Source organism: Saccostrea cucullata, unplaced genomic scaffold, assembly GCF_032062105.1.
Source record: "Saccostrea cucullata isolate Sc308-1 unplaced genomic scaffold, CSIRO_AGI_Scuc_v1 ctg354, whole genome shotgun sequence".
NCBI classification, from domain to species: Eukaryota; Metazoa; Mollusca; class Bivalvia; order Ostreida; family Ostreidae; genus Saccostrea; species Saccostrea cuccullata.
The window spans coordinates 69,751-80,379 of NW_026940030.1; positions in this window are offsets into that span (position 1 = coordinate 69,751).

Here is a 10,629-nt window from a genome sequence, read left to right on the forward strand (position 1 = left end):
TCAAAGTAACGAATAAAGTATATAACAGTATAAGCAGAATTCTAGCGAGGATGTAATTTTGGCGTTATTAGCGAAGGTGCTGAGATCGCTGAAACAACGGAGAATCCTAAGTCCACACCCCACCTGAACCCCAACTCAGGAAATGCTTCATGTTTACTCAGTGCAAAATGTTTGTCAGATTTTTATTCATCCATAAATGACACATGTATATTGTGCCAAACTTCTGAATCAAACTGGCAATCAAAGGCCACTTAAGTACTTATTACAATACGTTAAGCAGAAGAGTTTCTCAGGTAATGACCAACTATGCCCGACATGAGGATCGTTTTTTCATTATCACATTTATTAAGCTTGTCGCCTATTTACTCATGATAAAGAAATTTTTTAGATAAACTTGACAATTTTCAGTGAAATTGTTCAATTGTTAAGTTAATCCATACTAGAACCTCAGTCCTAACTGTATATATAAGTTTTGTAGAGGCTTTCTTAACTGATTAACTGATTGCTATCATTTATTTGTCTATAATTTAATTTTGTTTGTATTCTCGCCTCTCATTGGTTGATTTCCAAAAAGGAACGCAAAACATTTTGTATAATCTGGTTTGGTATGGGGACACACCCCCTTGACGACCAGCTTAATCATTATATCCATGCAATCCCCTCATTTCCAGTCCTCGAAATCCATGGAAAATTTCAGATTTAATAAATGTACCTTCAACTTTAAACAATTACTCGTTCTTACCTCATGTAAACAAACATCATGGCTGCTAGATCTATGTATCAGTTATTACCTCCCCTCGCTTCAAATCACTTCCGTTACTACGACTGTATTATTGCGCGGTAAATTTGAACTGATAAAAAGCGACACAATTTTACATCAAAAGTTGTTTAATTATTTTAAAATTAAATTATAAGGAATGACTTTAATTCTTGGCCATATTATCGAGTATAATCTGGTTTGGTTTAGTTTACGCTTTTTTATAATCCGCTTCGCGGATTATAAGGCGTAAACTGACCCAAACCAGATTATACTCGATAATATGGCCAAGAATTAGAGTCATTCCTTAATTAAAATGTCAAGGAATAACAAATGTTTCAATACGGAAAATGAAACCTCGAAAAAAAAAGACCAAATTAGTCTCCCCTTGAGCCTTAGATCAGGGTTAACTTCTTGATGCAAACAGCTTACTTGCTGGATATCCATCAAATATGCGATATTATATACAAAATAATACTATATTCTCAATATATCACTAATACATTACCAATTTGGACCCATCTGGAGGACTGAATGATAGGTAGACAACAAACAGTTAGCGATACTAAAAAATATTATTAAACAATACAAAATGTAAGCAGAGCAAACACATTCATCTGAAAACAGAGGTGAGATCAGGTGCCAGAGAAAGCAGTGCAAACACGTTCATAAGATAGGTGTCAGAGAGGAGTGGTCACCTGTTGTTGAATTTTCACACCTGTCATCTACCCCTTCCCATGACCTGGTAAACAAAAAACAATTCATTTTGTAAATAATGGCCTAATATAATTAGTATAAAAAACGTCAATCAGCCTTATACTTCATAAAAGATTGCATTTGCTGACGAGGTCATTACATTGACCATAGAACTTGAGAAATGATGACATTTAACGAGAATGTTGGTATTCTTGTTTCTGGATAACAATGTACATATAAATTGTTTATGACAAGCTCAAGTATATATCTGCTTTATCATCCTCGCAAGCCAGTGGTCCTGAGTCAACACGTTGCCGTTTGACCCATGGCATATTTCATTCAATATCTGTGGGCTGACTGTAGCGACGTCTTTTGGAAAAATTGTAAAACATGATTGTTTTTCTTATCCTCAACCAATCATATTAAGCCATTCTGTGATAAACAACTTGTAACACATGCATTTGAGATGTCAGCTGAATCCTTATCTGACTATTGTTTGAAAGCTTTAATTTCATTGGTGCTTCTCAATGAGAGAAGCAAGCCCACAGATATTGAAAGAAATATACCAGGGGTCAAACGGCAACGTGTTGATTTGGGACCCCTGGGAGGATGTTGTTTTATATCAACCATTAAGAGTAGAGTCACAATGGATTTTTTTGGACAAAATAAGCTTGTTGGTGACCATTGACAAGATTTACAAACCTAGACTTTCCGTTTCAATTGAAGCAATGACTATCTTTTACGTCAAAATCCTGGTCTTTTATTTATTGTGGGAAGGGGTGGATATAAAAGTGAAAAAGTTACATACGTTTTAAAGCTACCAAATTTGGTAAAATCTTCTGATATCAAATTTTCTTAGGGTTCCTTGGATTTTTAAGCATTAATTAAACAAAGTATTCATCTCAAATATCAAATGTTGTCATACACTTGTTAAAAGGGAACTCCGGTATCCTTTAGCACAGACTTTACTATATCTAAGGCTACAATATTTAGTGTAGAATCATACTGATACTGAAGCACGGTGCATTTTTGTAGAAATTCCCTACCTATATTGAAATTTGAAATTGAATGAAAAAAAACTTTATTTCGAAAGTTGGTAACATCAAAACGTACTATTTTTCTACACTTATACATCTGTTTCTAACGATAATTAAAATAAAGACTTTTTGAACTTATAAACAACCGCTGCTTTAATTAAAATGGGTTAAAATGGGGGTCGGAAATTTTATTTTCTTGTGATTGGTCATCAAAAAAATTTACCATGATAAGGTTCACTCTCGTTCTTCATAAAAGGTATTCTGGAATCAAATATATGAAGATAACGAACAGCATTCAAGCTCAATAGTCCATTAAACAATGCAAAATAGGATGTATCAAACACGGACATCCATCAGGGGGTAAGATCAGGTGCCATGGAGGCGTGAGCGCCCCCTCCGCCCAATCATACCCGCTGTGTGTTCCTTGTCATGATCAGGAAATAACAGAAATATCGGTCGTCGTCAATTCAGTGTGTATATAAGGCCTAACAATAGGTATGAAAAAACGTTAGTCAGCATTTGACTTAAGGTAGGATTCTTCTCACATTTCTAATATTTAAAAATTAATGAAATTCTCACAGAATCAAGAAGACAATATCAGTAAGTGATAGTATCAGTGAGATTAAATTTGACCATTTTATATTAGAGGCAAGGACTGGTCAAGGTCATTATCTTTTTCCGTGACATTAAGAATAAAAAAAAATACTGTTGCCAATCATGTGATACCTACTTCTATTTCAAAAGTGTAAAGATTGCTCTTTTTTGCATAAAAACATATTACTATATCGGGTCTATAGATATTACCAAATATACATATATAATTTAACTAAACTGGATATTGGCTGATCCAAATTTTCTCTGTTTTTCTTATTTTTTAGGATATGATAATTATTTTCAGATGCTTCCTATATTTAACTTTTTCTTATTTTCACATATAATAAAGTAGTCTTATAAATGTACAAAATGATACAAAAACAAAAAGTTTTGATCGTTCACTAAGAGAGAAAAAATACTTTTTATGGATTTTTGGCTCAAATCTGCACTTTGATAGGAAGCGTTTAAAACCTAACAAAGGTCAGTTTGTTTGAAAAATCATATTTATTTGATATATTTTGAAAGTTTAGTCCCTCATTATTAATTTAACTTACATTTGAAAATTTCTCCAAGTCTTCCATTGAGTAAAAGTTATAAATAAATTCATTGTTCTATCATAATTTTAAGAGGCAGAAAAGAAGATATTTTCATACACCACCATTCCGCCAAAAATATAGTCCCTGCTAATTTTCAAACACACTTTACCATTTCTTTTTAAAGTTGTACAATTGTGATGAGGAAAGAAATATATGGTCTTTTAAATCCCTTTCACCTCAATATATAAGACATATAAGCAAATATACTTTGAATGTTTCAAACAAACTGTAAGCAGAGCAAACACACTCATTTGAAAACAGAGGAGAGATCAGGTGCCAGAGAAAGCAGTGCAAACACGTTCATAAGATGGGTGTCAGAGAGGAGTGGTCACCTGCTGTTGAATTTTCACACCTGTCATCTATCCCTTCCCATGACCTGGTAAACAAAAAACTCGGTACACAATTCATTTTGTAAATAATGGCCTAATATAATTAGTATGAAAAACGTCAATCAGCCTTATACTTAATAAAAGATTGCATTTGCTGACGAGGTCATTACATTGACCATAGAACTTGAGAAATGATGACATTTGACGAGAATGTTGGTATTCTTGTTTCTGGATAACAATGTACATATAAATTGTTTATGACAAGCTCAAGTATCTGCTTTATCATCCTCGCAAGCCAGTGGTCCTGAGTCAACACGTTGCCGTTTGACCCATGGCATATTTCATTCAATATCTGTGGGCTGACTGTAGCGACGTCTTTAGGAAAAATTGTATAACCTGATTGTTTCTCTTATCTCTCAATCAATCATATTGAGCCATTCTCTGACAAACAACTTGTAATACATGCATTTGAGATGTCAGCTGAATCCTTATCTGACTATTTTTTTGAAAGCTTTAATTTCATTGGTGCTTCTCAATGAGAGAAGCAAGCCCACATATATTGAATGAAATATACCAGGGGTCAAACAGCAACGTGTCTACTCAGGACCTCTGGCTTGCAAGGATGCTGTTTTATATCAACCAGAGTAGAGTCATAATGGATTTTCTGGACAAAATAAGCTTGCAGGTGACCAGTGACAAGATTTACAAATCTAGAATTTTCATTTTAATTGAAGCAATGACTATCTTTTACGTCAAAAATCCTGGTCTTTCATTTATCACGGGAAAGGGTAGATATAAAAGTGTAGAAGTTACATACGTTTTAAAGGTACCAAGTTTGATAATAATCTTGTGATATCAAATTTTCTTAGGGTTTCTTTGGATTTTTAAGGGGGATGTACAAGCCATATTGGATCTAGTCTGGTGTAAACTAAGAAATACCAAGAATGCGCTTAATACTCTACTAAACTAGCCCAAAGTTACTCAAAGTGCTAATGCACTAATTACCTACTGTTAGAGACCAAAATCAGTAAACAATTACGTTTATTTTGTCTTAATTAGAAGAAAATTAATCATGTTAGAACTGCGCAGCTACAGCATTCACGAGATGAAAAATGCATTGAAAATGGAGTTAGTTTGATTCATTGATAATATGGCTACAACCATTTGTTTCGTTTTTTTCTTGTCATTATCCATAATTCTTGAAAATTTGATTTTTTATATGGGTGTCTTGCTGAGGCCATGTGTTTATTTTGGTCCGCCATTCCTCTGTCACACAGAGTTCGAATAACAATGATTTTAGAATAAATGCGACCATAATAACATCAAGACAAGAAATTACTAAGTAATAATCATTAGGTTATATTACTTACTACTTTTATTTGTTGCATCGCATCGTCTGATTAATGAAAAAACGCGATTTTAACCTCACTCCAGCAAATCGGGAAAAACTGTTCTGTTATCAACTCGAAATTCCTCTTTAATATTGTTCCACTAAGCACATGGTTGGCATGTGCATATATCTGCTGTGGATAAATCCGTTGATTACCATGATTATATTCAATTTTTATAGAACAAGTCTTGATAATTTGTTGGTTTCTTTAAAACTCAAGAAAAAAAGATAAAAATGTCCTAAACATATGTGTTTTCGGTGGGTCTTTTTGCTGTGGCGATAGAAGTTATTTTCATATGGGGCACTGCAAGGAGGAGCGTCCCTGCCGACCGATCACTCCCGCTTAGCATTTAATTTGAAAATGTTAAACAATATGCAGTGCATGAAAAATAAATTGTAATTACATGTCTTACATTCGAAAAGTTGGTACATATGTCTATTTTGTTTAGAAGTTAGATAGAAAAAATAGGCAGTTATAGGATATCCTTCAGGCACCTCACATAAATAGCTAGAATGTTTGCAATGACCCACACATTGTATGGAGTAATGTTTGGACACAAAAACGCATCATGTCTCATTATGTTGACAACGTTGTAAGCTCTCGCTCATTGAACATATACGAAGCTTGATAAAATATAATGAGTTGTTTCTATGAAATTTAGAAGCGAGCACAATGTTTGCAAAGAAAGGTCCATTGCATATATGCTATGTCTATCATCGGAAAAAAAAGTGAGTGTTAACCCCCCCCCCCCCCCCCTCCCCCGAAAATCCTATGTTTGTTTTTCAAAATAGTGTCAAAGATTAAAAAAAAAATGCATTACTAAGTATGTGATGGAACATGTACTAGCCTTATAATACCACTTGTTATAAAAATATTTGGTTGCCCTCTCTCCCGATCTACTGCCTAGAAATGGCCCGACTCATTTTTTTAACATTCCATTACACGATATTTTTTTTCTTTTTCTTCCGTCAACAATTCTGTTTAAATTTTAAGGATTTTTTTTTTCTCACCTATAAATACGGACCCAATAATTTTTCCCTGAGTTGGGAGGACCACCAAACATCATTTTAAAGATGTTTATAGGTTGATATTTTTCTCTTTACTTTGTACAGTTGTAATTTTGAAAATATGGGCAAATAGAAAAAAAATTATTCATTAAATCTCCTAACCCACTCTGAATGATTTCATGCCTTTTCAACTGTTGCTCCTCTGTGATGAAAATTATAAATGCATGTTTATTTGACACAGTATACGAGGGGTGATTAAAAAGTAAACATTCAATATCTTAGGTATTTGATATTTATATTATTGTTGAAATATTCAAGTATTTTTCAAAGTGTAAAATTTTAATTGAAGGTCTTTGATAGTATATTGCTTTATTAAAAACACATCCCTTTTCAAACTTGCTTTCACCGGGCAACATAACAAGTATCATATTTAACCATCTGCCTTCCTTCACTAAAATGAACAAATTCTTATACGCTACTTCAAAGTCATTTCTAAGATAAACATGTGCCACGAGTTCCACTGAGACAACCATTTTTCGTCAAAAGTACCAGAATAATGACGTCATTTTCAGATTGTGACATCACAAACAAGGATCAAAACTTCAGCCACAGGAGTCTGAAGTTTTAATCGTCAAAAAAAAAAAAAAAAAAAAAAATCCGGAAAAAAATTTTCCTACCCTTAACTAAAAAAATTTTTAGTTAAGGGTAGGAAAATTTTTTTCCGGATTTTTTTTTTTAATTTTTTTTGACGATTTAAACTTCAGACTCCTGTGCTTCAGCATATGCTATTTATAGAACTTGTGTTGGCTATCCACAGGAGTCTGAAGTTTTAATCGTCAAAAAAAATAAAAAAAAAAATCCGGAAAATTTTTTTTGTGTTTTATTGTAGATAATTAAATTTTAATAGATAATATAATTTATCTGTGGCAAACTTACAAACTCTTAATTTTTAACTTTGATGGTGCTCATTTTTCCTTGCCTGGAATCAAAGAGTTTAAATTTTTTTTATATCAATACGTAAACTATATAACAGCTGTTCCATGCCAAGAAATCTCGTCCGATTTCGACAGCGATTGAGTCAATAAAAGTGTAATTGATGCAAATCAGCCATATTCCCAAAACGCCAGCAAGACAATTTACGGCAACAGACTTTTGGGGGGTGGATCCTAGGTTTTAAGCTTTCTTAGTTAAAGAAAAAATAAACTTCTACCCCAGGAATTAGTACAAATACCCTAAAAAGTTACTGTCAAATATCTTTATTTTCAAAATACGTTTAACAAACAATCAAAAGAAAAAATTCACTTTAAAATGAAAATATACACATAGCCAATCGGGTAACGTCTACCCATTCAGTACTCGTCTCCATCTTGTTCAACCAGGAAATGGTGTAAACTTCCGGAAATTTGGTACTCTTTTATCTGTATTTCGACGCGGTACTTCCACAACTACCCGATGTCAATTTATTTGTACTGAGAAAAAATATTTTGAAATTGAATTACGTCAAAAAAATTGAAAGGCAGCTTATTTTATTAAAGAATTACTTTACTATAATTATTTTCACCACCCCCCCCCCCACCCGAAAAAGACAATGGGGGGGGGGGGGGGGGGCAAAGGCTTCTAAATAACTAATATTCTACCTATAATTTTAACCCAGTAAATTTTAAGATCCCTCCCTCAAAACTGCAGACATTAATTGTTTCCGCGCGTCTCCCAGGGGAAGAATCACAGATTAATGTTAATTCGGCTTTTATTAAGTTTGCTATACGGAGAGAATGCTAAGGTTTTCTTGGCATGGATAATAATACTAAAATAAATTACTTCAAGCCACACTATAACACCTTTCCTCTTTTAAAAGTGTTCATATTATTTGAAATATTTTGCAACTGTAATTCTCTTCTACATTTAAAGATTGTTATGCCCCTCCATATTAAGAAGAGGTCTGGAAAACAAAATTCTGTGCTAAAAATAGACCACGTGCTGCTATCCATGAACTACTTTCATGGTTCTTTACAATCTTTTTGAAGACGATGGTACCTTGTTTTGAACTTGAAATTATCATTTAAAAGTGCAAAATTTAGACATTTTCTCAACAAATGGTTGTAGAGAGACCATCAATGCACAGTTTGCATATTTTTTTGGATTTTTTAAGGCTCTGCTGAATTCTGTAGCTGCGCAGTTCTAAGGAGCATATCAAAAGCATTTTTCTGCAAAAGTATAGATTATATATGCACAACATGCATTTTGTTATGCATATTTATTGTATCTTTATCAAAAAGACTTAAAATTTGATCAAAATATAATGTATTTTAGCCATTTGAAGAAATGTTTACATTTTGCTCTCACTGCACTAAAAGTGGCCGTACATCCCCCTTAAGCATTAATTTAAGTAACCATCTCAAATGTCAAACGTTGTCATACACTTGTTAAAAAGGAACTCCAGTTTCCTTTAATACAGACTTTACTAAATCTAAGGTTACAATATTTATTTAAGACTTAGTGTAGAATCATAGGGATGATGAAGCAAGGTGCATTTTTGTAGAAATTCCCTACCTATACTGAAATTTGAAATCGCTTGAAATTTTTTTTTTTTTCGAAAGTTGTTAACATCAAAACGTACCACTTTTCTTCACTTATCTATCCGTTTCTAACGATAAATAAAAACAAGACATTTTGAACTCATAAACAACTGCTGATTCAGTTACATTGTGGGTCGGAAATTTTTCTATCTTGTGATTGGTCATCAACAAATTTACCAAGATAATGATCACTCTCGTTCTTCATAAAAAGGTATTCTGAAATCAAATATATCGAGATAACGAAAAGCATTCAAGCTCAATAGTCCAACAATACAAAATAGGATGTATCAAACACGGACATCCATCAGGGGTAAGATAAGGTGCCATGGAGGCGTGAGCGTCCCCTGACGACCGATCACTCCCGCTGTGTGCTCCATGTCATTATGAAAAAAACGGAAATATCCGTCGTCAATTCAGGTGTATGTAAGGTCTAACAATAAGTATGAAAACCGTTAGTCAGCATTTGACTTAATGATAATTTGTATTTGCTGACAAAATATCAGTGTGCAAAATGATGACTTTAGTCGAGACTGTTGATATTCTTGTTTCAGTAACTTGTTTTTCAATAACTTATCTCGTTTTAAAAATTGTTAATACTTAGAGCATGCTCCTGTGTATCGAATTTTATTACAAAAGCAGCTGCCAATGATATCAGAAAAGATCCGACTTTAATTTATCGTGGGGAATTGTTAATAATTTTGAAAAGTTGTACGATTAATGATGTTGCTTTTGATAAAATTTTGTGATTTCAAATTTTCCAAAAGTTCATTATCCACATCTAATCTACACCACTTCTTGAATACATTGTTCCACAGTACTCCTCATGTTTTTCCTTCACTACTGCTAATATTTTATTGAGAAGCAAAGAAAGAGGCTTGGTAGAACATTTTCTGGAACCCTATTTGTTACTTTGTTTGTAAGGATTTTCATAATATGATAATTCAAATTCATTCTGGTAGTTGGGAAAATTAAAAATTTTCAAAACTGACATTTGATTTTAAAGAATTCCCTCCTTAGAAAGGAAGTTGATATTGAAAGGACGGTTGGTTTCCTGAATGACAACATATACATGTATGTAGTCATCCGAGACCAGGTCTTTCAACAAACTGTTAAATTTCCGATTTGCTTCTAAAAATTGTGCTCAATTATTAGATGATTAGACTTCAGCTGTGCTTCTAAAAATTGTGCTCTATTATTAGATGACCTGTTTTTATAATCCCATGAAGCAGACTTTATTCAAAACTTCTACATGGGAAGAAGGAAAGTGCTGTTGCCTTCAATCAGACATTAGAATATGTATATCGACATCATCGATTAACAATACAGAACTGTGGTTACTTTCATTCATATATCAATCTGATATACATGTATTGTATACAAAAATTGAAATAAAGAAAACACATATTCTGCCACATTTGTTTCATATTTGAAATGTTTTACTGACTACAGACGATAAGTGCCAACTAACAACTAAATTGTACATGACAAATGAGATGATTTAAGGAGGATAGGGGATCAACAAATTATCTTTATTAAACACCAGATAGAACTTAAATTTTGGGATATGATATCTTAAGCTGTCAACTACAATTTGGCAAAGAAAAATTTCATAAATTTTAGTTTTAAAATTTGATCATTTTATTATA